The sequence below is a fragment of the Mastomys coucha genome, unplaced genomic scaffold (genome assembly GCF_008632895.1).
Source record: "Mastomys coucha isolate ucsf_1 unplaced genomic scaffold, UCSF_Mcou_1 pScaffold23, whole genome shotgun sequence".
In the NCBI taxonomy this organism is placed as follows: Eukaryota; Metazoa; Chordata; class Mammalia; order Rodentia; family Muridae; genus Mastomys; species Mastomys coucha.
In genome coordinates this window covers 32,483,041-32,491,133 of record NW_022196906.1, presented here as the reverse complement: position 1 = coordinate 32,491,133, position 8,093 = coordinate 32,483,041, and the positions used below count along the sequence as shown (strand labels likewise).

General features: G+C 36.9%; 1 pseudogene across 1 annotated transcript; it reads right to left on the bottom strand.

Moving 5' to 3' along the window:
- Positions 1-5,733: 5,733 nt before the first annotated feature.
- On the bottom strand, positions 5,734-6,684 carry LOC116072804 (annotated as a pseudogene). The gene has a single exon (XR_004111557.1). The product of XR_004111557.1 is annotated as an olfactory receptor 145-like (transcript).
- Between the last annotated feature and the right edge of the window lie 1,409 nt (positions 6,685-8,093).

Below are 8,093 nucleotides of genomic sequence, written 5' to 3'. Positions count from 1 at the left end.
AAAAAAAAAATGAAAAAAAAAAAAGAATTCCTAAAATTATATCAGTGATCATTAAGATCTTTTATATCAGGATTGCTATTAGGTCCTTTTCTGATAGTCAAAACTGCAATGAGAACTCTGCCAGTCTCCCAAGTGTCACCAGTTAATTGCTCTTACATGGTAACCAGACTTTCTCCTCCTCAGAGCACATTCCAAGAGCTTGTAATACAATTAACCAAAGGTCATAAAAATGGGACTAACGATTTATTATAGGTGCTAGGACAGAAGATAAAAAATTGACTGGGTTTATCTATGCAAACCCCACTTTAAAAACTTAGTTGTGGTTTTAAACCTTCAGTGACCCTGGGGAGCTGAGACAGGTGATAGATGTTTAGCTCCTAATAGATCTGAATTTAAACATTCTCTGTTGTAAGCTTATATTTCATTTTATGATTTGATTTTCTGTGTGAACTTTTGATGAACTTCTTAACATGTGATCATGTATTCTGAAAGATGTTTAAGGGCTGAGGACAAAGAGAAGAGTCAGAATCAGAATTGGGGGACTGAAGTGAGAGGGACAGAGGTGAGAAGTAGTGAGCTGATAGAGGAACTGAGCTGAAGAGAATTTTTTAGACAGAAGACTTTTTTAGATTAGAAGGAGAATGCAGAGTGGAATAACTTAGAAACTTTGGGTAACATAAAATACTAAGAGAACAATGTGAAGAATGCAGAGGCATCTTTGTGATCTGTCTCCAAGCTTTCATTACTGATAAAGGGACTGGGATAATTTAAGTTCTCTTTTATTTAGTGGCAGCCATATGTACGGTCATACCTCATTAACTTTTGGGTCAATATGACCTATCTACATGTGGCATTTCTCCCCTTACTGGAAGATAAAGAGACAAATTAGTAAAATAAAGCCTATTGTCAAACTTGGTGTGGCTACATTTCAAAGTTTCCAGATCAACCTTTCACTTCCTGAGTCCTATTCCTTCTTAAATTATTTACTAAACATATTAATTCTCCAGTGACTACCAGGAAGAAGTTTTAATGTAGAAGAGCCATGCTCTTATTCTAATTTTCAGAATGGAATCTGTACAGGTCTACTGGGCTTCCAGATGTTCTGTTCCAAATACCTAAAGAGTCAATCATTGATAATAGGTATAGGGAATATTTGTGTTACCACAGATTCACATGTAACGACATATTTTCTGTTTAGTTTGGAACACAGTGGGTTTTAAAAAGCAAATGTATTTTTTCAAGATGCTATTGAATTAAATTTACCACAGGAATGTGCATGATTATTAATAGTGATTATCACCTCAACAGGATTTAGAATAATCTAGGTGTAGCATGCCTCAATGTCTTGAGAGGGAATTTATAGATTTCTTCAAGTGCCATAGCCAAACTCATCCTGAAGGTGGACAGCATCTTTCAATGTGCCAGAACTTAGACAAAACAAATATCATAGTGACCTGAGCACCAATGTTCATCTCTCCTTGTTTCCATCCTTTCATAGCAGCCATCTGTCTCCTGGTCCTACTACTGTCCTCTTTGTATCTTAATGGTTTGGGCCATCAATCTGTGAATCAAAACAAATCCTTCCTTGATATGCCTGTGTAAAGCCTTTTGTCACAGCAGTGAGAAAAGAAACTACTAAAGCAGATGAATCATCAACATTAACATGTTCTAGTTACTTTTTTTCCACTTGACCAAAATCTACACATATCTAGCAAGAGAGAATCTCAACTGAAGAATTTCCTCTCAGAATGCTCTGTGGGTTGGTTGCCTTTGGGACATTTTTTGGTTGTTTATTGGACTAAAAAGGGTCCTACCCACTCTGTATTGTGGATCCGTAAGCATGTGAATATGGCTAGAAAGAATGATAGATGAACAATCCAAGGGAATCAAGTAAAAAACAGCATTCCTCCACGGCAAAGGCCTAAAGTGTCTGGAGAACGAAGTAATAAAAAGAATTGAGAAATGATGTATGTCAAATTATGTATGACAAGAATGTGAAACTGCCAGCACACAAACACAAGTTGTTCTACTTAAATAGATTTTTTTTTAATTTTTAAACAAAATCAGCTGTACAGAGAAATTTTTTTAATTTTTTGAGATTGAGTTAGATCATTTCTCCCTTCCCTCCCTAAAATCTCTCCCATTTAACTCTTTTTACCTTTTTTCAAATTAATGAACTCTTTTTAAAATAATTGTTGTTACATATTAATTATAGTAATGTATGTGTGCACGCATGTGTGTACTAGTGTGTAAGTGTGAACTTTTGCCCAAGAACAATAATAGAGGCCAGAAGAATGCATTAGATTTCCTGGAGCTAGAGTTACAGATAGTTTTGAACTGCATGTGGAGGGTTCCCTACAAGAACAGTATATAAGCTCTTAATGTCTAAGCTAGCTTTCCAGGCCACGAAATGTGTTTGACAAAAGAAATTGTTATAAGAGATTCTATTTTTTGGTTTTTGTTTGTTTGTTTTTAAAGTTTAGAAAGGGAAGTTTTGTTTCATAGAGAATCTTCTGGGGTTAAAATGATGAAGAATATAGACATAGGATAAAACTCTAAATTAATTATAGCTTAAGAATGTTGTAGATATTTGGAAAATGAATCCAATAAGTTTTCCTTCCCAGACATTTCTCCCTGCAAAATGTATTTAATCTCAGACCCACCCTGAGAAGTGGGGTATGGTTTTACTCATCCACTTTCACCATGACAATAAATGTCTTAAAATCATGGACTGACTTATATTTCATCAGGATTGGCCATGGGGAGCCATGGAGGGAAGACCTTCTCCTATAGAGCCGCCATGTAATCTCCCATAGAAGGCATCTCTGCACTCCCAACCACAGCCAACAAGCCCAAGACCACCACCATCAAGCCAAAGAGTTTCTGCAGAACCCACGACCCAGGCCACATACAGCCTATGGGCCCCCACTCTCCCATTCCGTTCTTAGCTCTCTTAGTTCTTCCTCAGCTCCCAGCAGTGCCTGAGTGTTCGAGAGGCTGAGTACCAGAAGGCCCTAGCCTTGTTGCAGGCCCCAAAGACCCAGAGACAGCCCCAGCTATACTGTGCCTCAAACTGCGCTTTCCCACTCCTGGAGCAACTGTCGTGGGGCTTCCCTACAGCCCAATACCTGTGTGGCAACAGTGTTGGGTAAGCATGGTCGACTGCCTGGGTCCCACCTCCCCAGCAGCCGTTGCCTGTGACAGAGCAGATATGGGACTCCATAACCCTACAGTTTTTGGAAAAGCAATTCATATATTTTCCCTGGGGAAGACCACCTGTCTCTCTTCCACATTTCCTCAGGTGCACATAGTTCTTTGCGTAAAGTTAAAGCCTTGTGGGCTTTTTCCCATCCCCATCTACTTTGGCATGTCTGTTGGTATTGTTTTTGTTCAGCCAATGTATATATTTTTTCTCTATGTAATATAAGTTTATATGTTATATACATGTATGTGTACATACATGCTATATATACATAGCATACACACACACGTATACACACACATATATATATATATACAAATACATATACATACATGCATACATAATACATACATACATACAATGTTTATATGGCTATCCTGGACTCACTCAATAGATAGGCTACCCTCAAACTCACAGAGCTGAGCCTACCTCTGGTTCCCAAGTGCTGGGATTAAAGGCATGTGCCACCATACCCACCTTTATGTTATATGTTTTAATTAAAGTTATTTAAACTGTAGACCTAGTCTGTATCTATTTAATAATATACATATATATGAAATCTTCTGTGGTAAGGAAATTATTATTTCCATGTGTTACCACCAATTTTTCTGACTCAATTTCATTGGTAATTTCAATAGCTAAGATAATGTTTACACAATAATAGCTGTATCAGAACTTACAATAAGCCAACAGAATGGAGGAGATAAGTAATGTAGTATAAGATTCTTGTTCATTTCAAGAATGTTGAGTGACAAGAATCTTAATTTAAGAAACAGTAAAATAAAACTTGTACAAGATGAAACAAGTCAGTGTTATTTAAATACATGACACATTATTTAATCTGTACAGTTATCTATAGTTTATAAGCTAAATCCATGAGGATACAAAGCACAAAACTTAGAGAATTTATAGCCAAAACTAGTCACATGTTTACAATTTCAGTCATCTTTCCATATTGGAAGATTTGTACCATATGGGTAAAATGACAAAATCAAATAAACTTTCATTTTGATTGCTACCTGATGCAATTCAGAGCCTAGGGCTTGTGTCTGCTCTAGAGTCTGGCATGCAAATAACTGGGAAGAAATTGACCTGGCATGCAAAAAATAACAACACAGTATTGCTAAAGGTAAACTGGGAAATGAATTTCCCTTCAAATTAGAAGTGGAATGTTTAACATAGCTGTATTATGTGTACAGTTAGATAAGGCTTCAAAAGAGTGAAAAATGTAGTCTTTTATGGGATTAAAGTTATATGGACCCTGTAGAATGTACCAGAGACCTGGGAGGTGAGAGATTCTCAGGACTCAAAGCGAAGGACCTTGGATGAAAGCCCCTGTCCTAGGGAGAGTGAAATTTTCTTTTTTTTTAGCAGCACTCCTCCTTTTCCTAACAAAACTTTAATGCATATGCATCATTTCTAAATTATTTTTTCATGGATCACACAAATCTCCAAATCTCTGGCAAAGATGTACATACTGATATACATTGCATTGATTTTGGCCAATGAAGTTGCTATTTTATTTCCTGGGTAAGAAAATTTGACTTCACTTTTCCAAATTTTCTTGAACTTAAAGGAACACTGACAGGGGTACTCACATTTCTCCTCTTCTTTTAGAGAAATAAAGAAACCTCTCCTAACAGAAACTTGTTCAACACTGAACAGAGAGGTTCTCTAAACTAGGAAATTGATTAGTCTAAGGCCTCCAAGTCAATGCATGTCCATTACAGCTCTACAGAATTCTAGATGTATTCTAGTAAAAAGCTAAATTCACAATCTTGTCACTGCTGGATACATTAATTCAGAACTTCTTCTACTCAAATCCACATAAGTCATATGCAGTGGCATATTCCTACTTATAATCCTAGCACTCAGGAGGCTGAGACAAAACAATAACAAGTTTGAGATAATACTAAGCTTTATAATAAGTCAAAACAGAAAGTAGATATTAGAAAATCTGAAAGTAAGCTAGAGAATTAACTACTGAATATTTATAATTTTAATTTATTGTATTATTTAATTTATTCAAATTTTATAATTTTTTTTTGGTTTTTTGGTTTTTTTGAGACAGGGTTTCTCTGTGTAGCCTTGGCAATCCTGAACTCACTCTGTAGACCAGGCTGTCCTCGAACTCAGAAATCTGCCTGCAAATCATATGGTATGTAAATAAAGAAAATATCTAATAAAAAAAAGCCAAAGCCATTTCCAATTTAGCTCTCTTGGTATGTTGCTATGGATCAACATGTAAGCTGTCCACTATTGCTTCAGCCTGCCTCTGTGTTGTAATTCTCATGACTGTAGTGCCCAATGACATTTCCTCTGAAACTATAAGAACCAAATAAATTCTGTTTCTTTTTTTTTTAAAGGACTCTTCTTCACAGTGCCTTAATTTGTGAACCGTTTTTGCACAATTAATTTTTGTATTACTGAATAGTTGGAATTCCACTTCAACTTCTTAGGATTCTCTCTATAAGCTTGATACATCACATGAAACAAGTAAGATCTGCATCTAGAAGCAAAACAGTTTCTATCTAGATAAGCATGCTTTTCTTCAAAGTCTTATGAAGTGCAATGTGGACATCCTTGTTCCTCAAACTGTAGATGAAAGGATTCAACATTGGTCCCACAATGGTGTAGAAAACAGTGGATACTTTATCTTCACCCACAGATCCAACAGGAGAAGGCTTAAGATACATGAATGCCGAGGCTCCAAAGAAAATAGAAACAGCTATTATGTGGGAGCTACAGGTACTAATAGCCTTGGATCTGCCCTCAGTGGAACGGATATGGGAAATATTGAAAATGATTAAAGTATAAGAAGTGAAGATGATCAATGTAGGTCCTATCACATTGACACCCACAACGATGAAAACCACCAGCTCATTGACAGAGGTGTTTGTGCAGGAGAGCTTCAGGAGAGGAGGTATGTCACACATGTAGTGATTAATGATGTTGCCATCACAGAAATTGAGTCTCAGCATGCAAATTGTGTGGGCTATGGCACCCACAAACCCCATGGTGTACACACTCATTGTCATCATGAAGCAGACCTGATAGGACATGGTAACCTTATAAAGCAATGGCTTACATATGGCCACATATCTGTCATAGGCCATCGCTGTCAAAATACAACATTCATCAATAACAAAGAAGGCAAAGAAAAAGAGTTGAGTCATGCACTCAGCATGAGAGATGATGTTCTGCTTCACAAAACTCACGAGCATTTTGGGGGTTATGACAGAGGAGTAGCAGAAATCAATGAAGGAAAGGTTGAAGAGAAAGTAGTACATGGGGGTGTGCAGGTGAGGATTCAAAACAATCAGAACCATCAAGCCCAGGTTCCCCACCATGGAGACCACATAGATTCCCAAGAAAAGGAAGAAGAATGGCAGCTGGAGCTCTGGTTGCTGTGTCAAGCCCAGCAGAATAAACTCCTTCACTGTGGTGGAATCATTGCCAGAGGCCATTCCTCCTCAAATCATATCTGTGAGAATGGAAGGATTAGGAACAGTAAGATGATATCCCAGCTTTTCCCAGTAAACTCTCTATAATAATATTGAGTCAGAATGGAAAATTAGTCTTAAAGCTATCTGTCTCTGCACTTCTTTTCCATTTACGTTTCTGTAGGTATACCCTTATAATACTAAGGGAATTATAAAGGTGAATAGTGGCCAAGAGAGACAGTAAACAGCACTTGCCTCCAAGCCTGATAACTTTAGTTTGATCCACAGCAGGAGAAGAGTGAACCAATTGCTGCAAATTTTCCTCTGATCTTCACATTCAAGCTGTGAAATGTATATATCCACACACATAACACATATATAATAAGGTATCCTAACGTTTTATAGAACTAATATCTACTGAATTAAGATGTGCATATTAAATATACATTTCTGTGAGGATAAAGAGCAAACAACTTCAGCATCTCGGCTTAATTTCTACCTTGATAGCCTAGCTCCTACCTCAGACTCCATGGTGCTCTCAGATGAGGAGATGAGACATAACAAAGACACCTTGAAGTTTCAAAATCAAAATGTTCACTTTTTTTGGATGGAGACTTCAAGAAGGGATCTTCTTCACTTTCTTCCCTTCCATTGCAGTGATAGTGACAGCTACTCATAAATCTAGGGGTATATGATGCAGAAAAAGATAATGCTAAGTAAGCTTTTAGTTTGGAATGGATTTTGTACTAAGAGATCCAGAACATACACTTTGCTTTCCAAGGCTCTCAGAAATCATTAGTTATTAATTATAACCGATGGAGGGACTTTGCCCAGGGCATCTTCACTAGCCTTGGGGAGATACAGAGCATCTACTGATGCCAAGAGCCACTTGCCAATCTGTCCCAAGAGGATTCTGGCATTCCAAATCCTAGGTACCTGATTAAAAATGGAAAGAACTATACTTCTCCAGGGGAAACACTATGGAGAATTAACTGTCTTCTATTTACATAATGTTCACTACAGTTAAATTGACTTCATGGAATCGCAACATTTTATATTCATTTTAAAATTCCATATCAAATGGAAATATCTCAGGGAATAGGAAATTAAGTAAGACATTGCATATGTCCACAGAGGAGTCTTTCTAGCTGCTGTCACTACCTGTAAAAAAAAAATATATTACCATATATGATGTACATGTAGTACACATGGTATACACATATACTATAATTTGAATGAAAAAATGTCTCAAATGTACTCACATATGACAAAACCTGGTTTTACTGCTGGTGCTCCTAGGGAAGTTATAAAACTTTTAAAGGTAGAGATAATGTAATAAGTATGTTATTTAAGGCTGATTTGAGGGGTTTTAGCCATGTCACACTTATTATACTTTCTATCTCTGTCCCTCTGTTTCCTATTTGTATATGATAGTGTGATAATTTTGT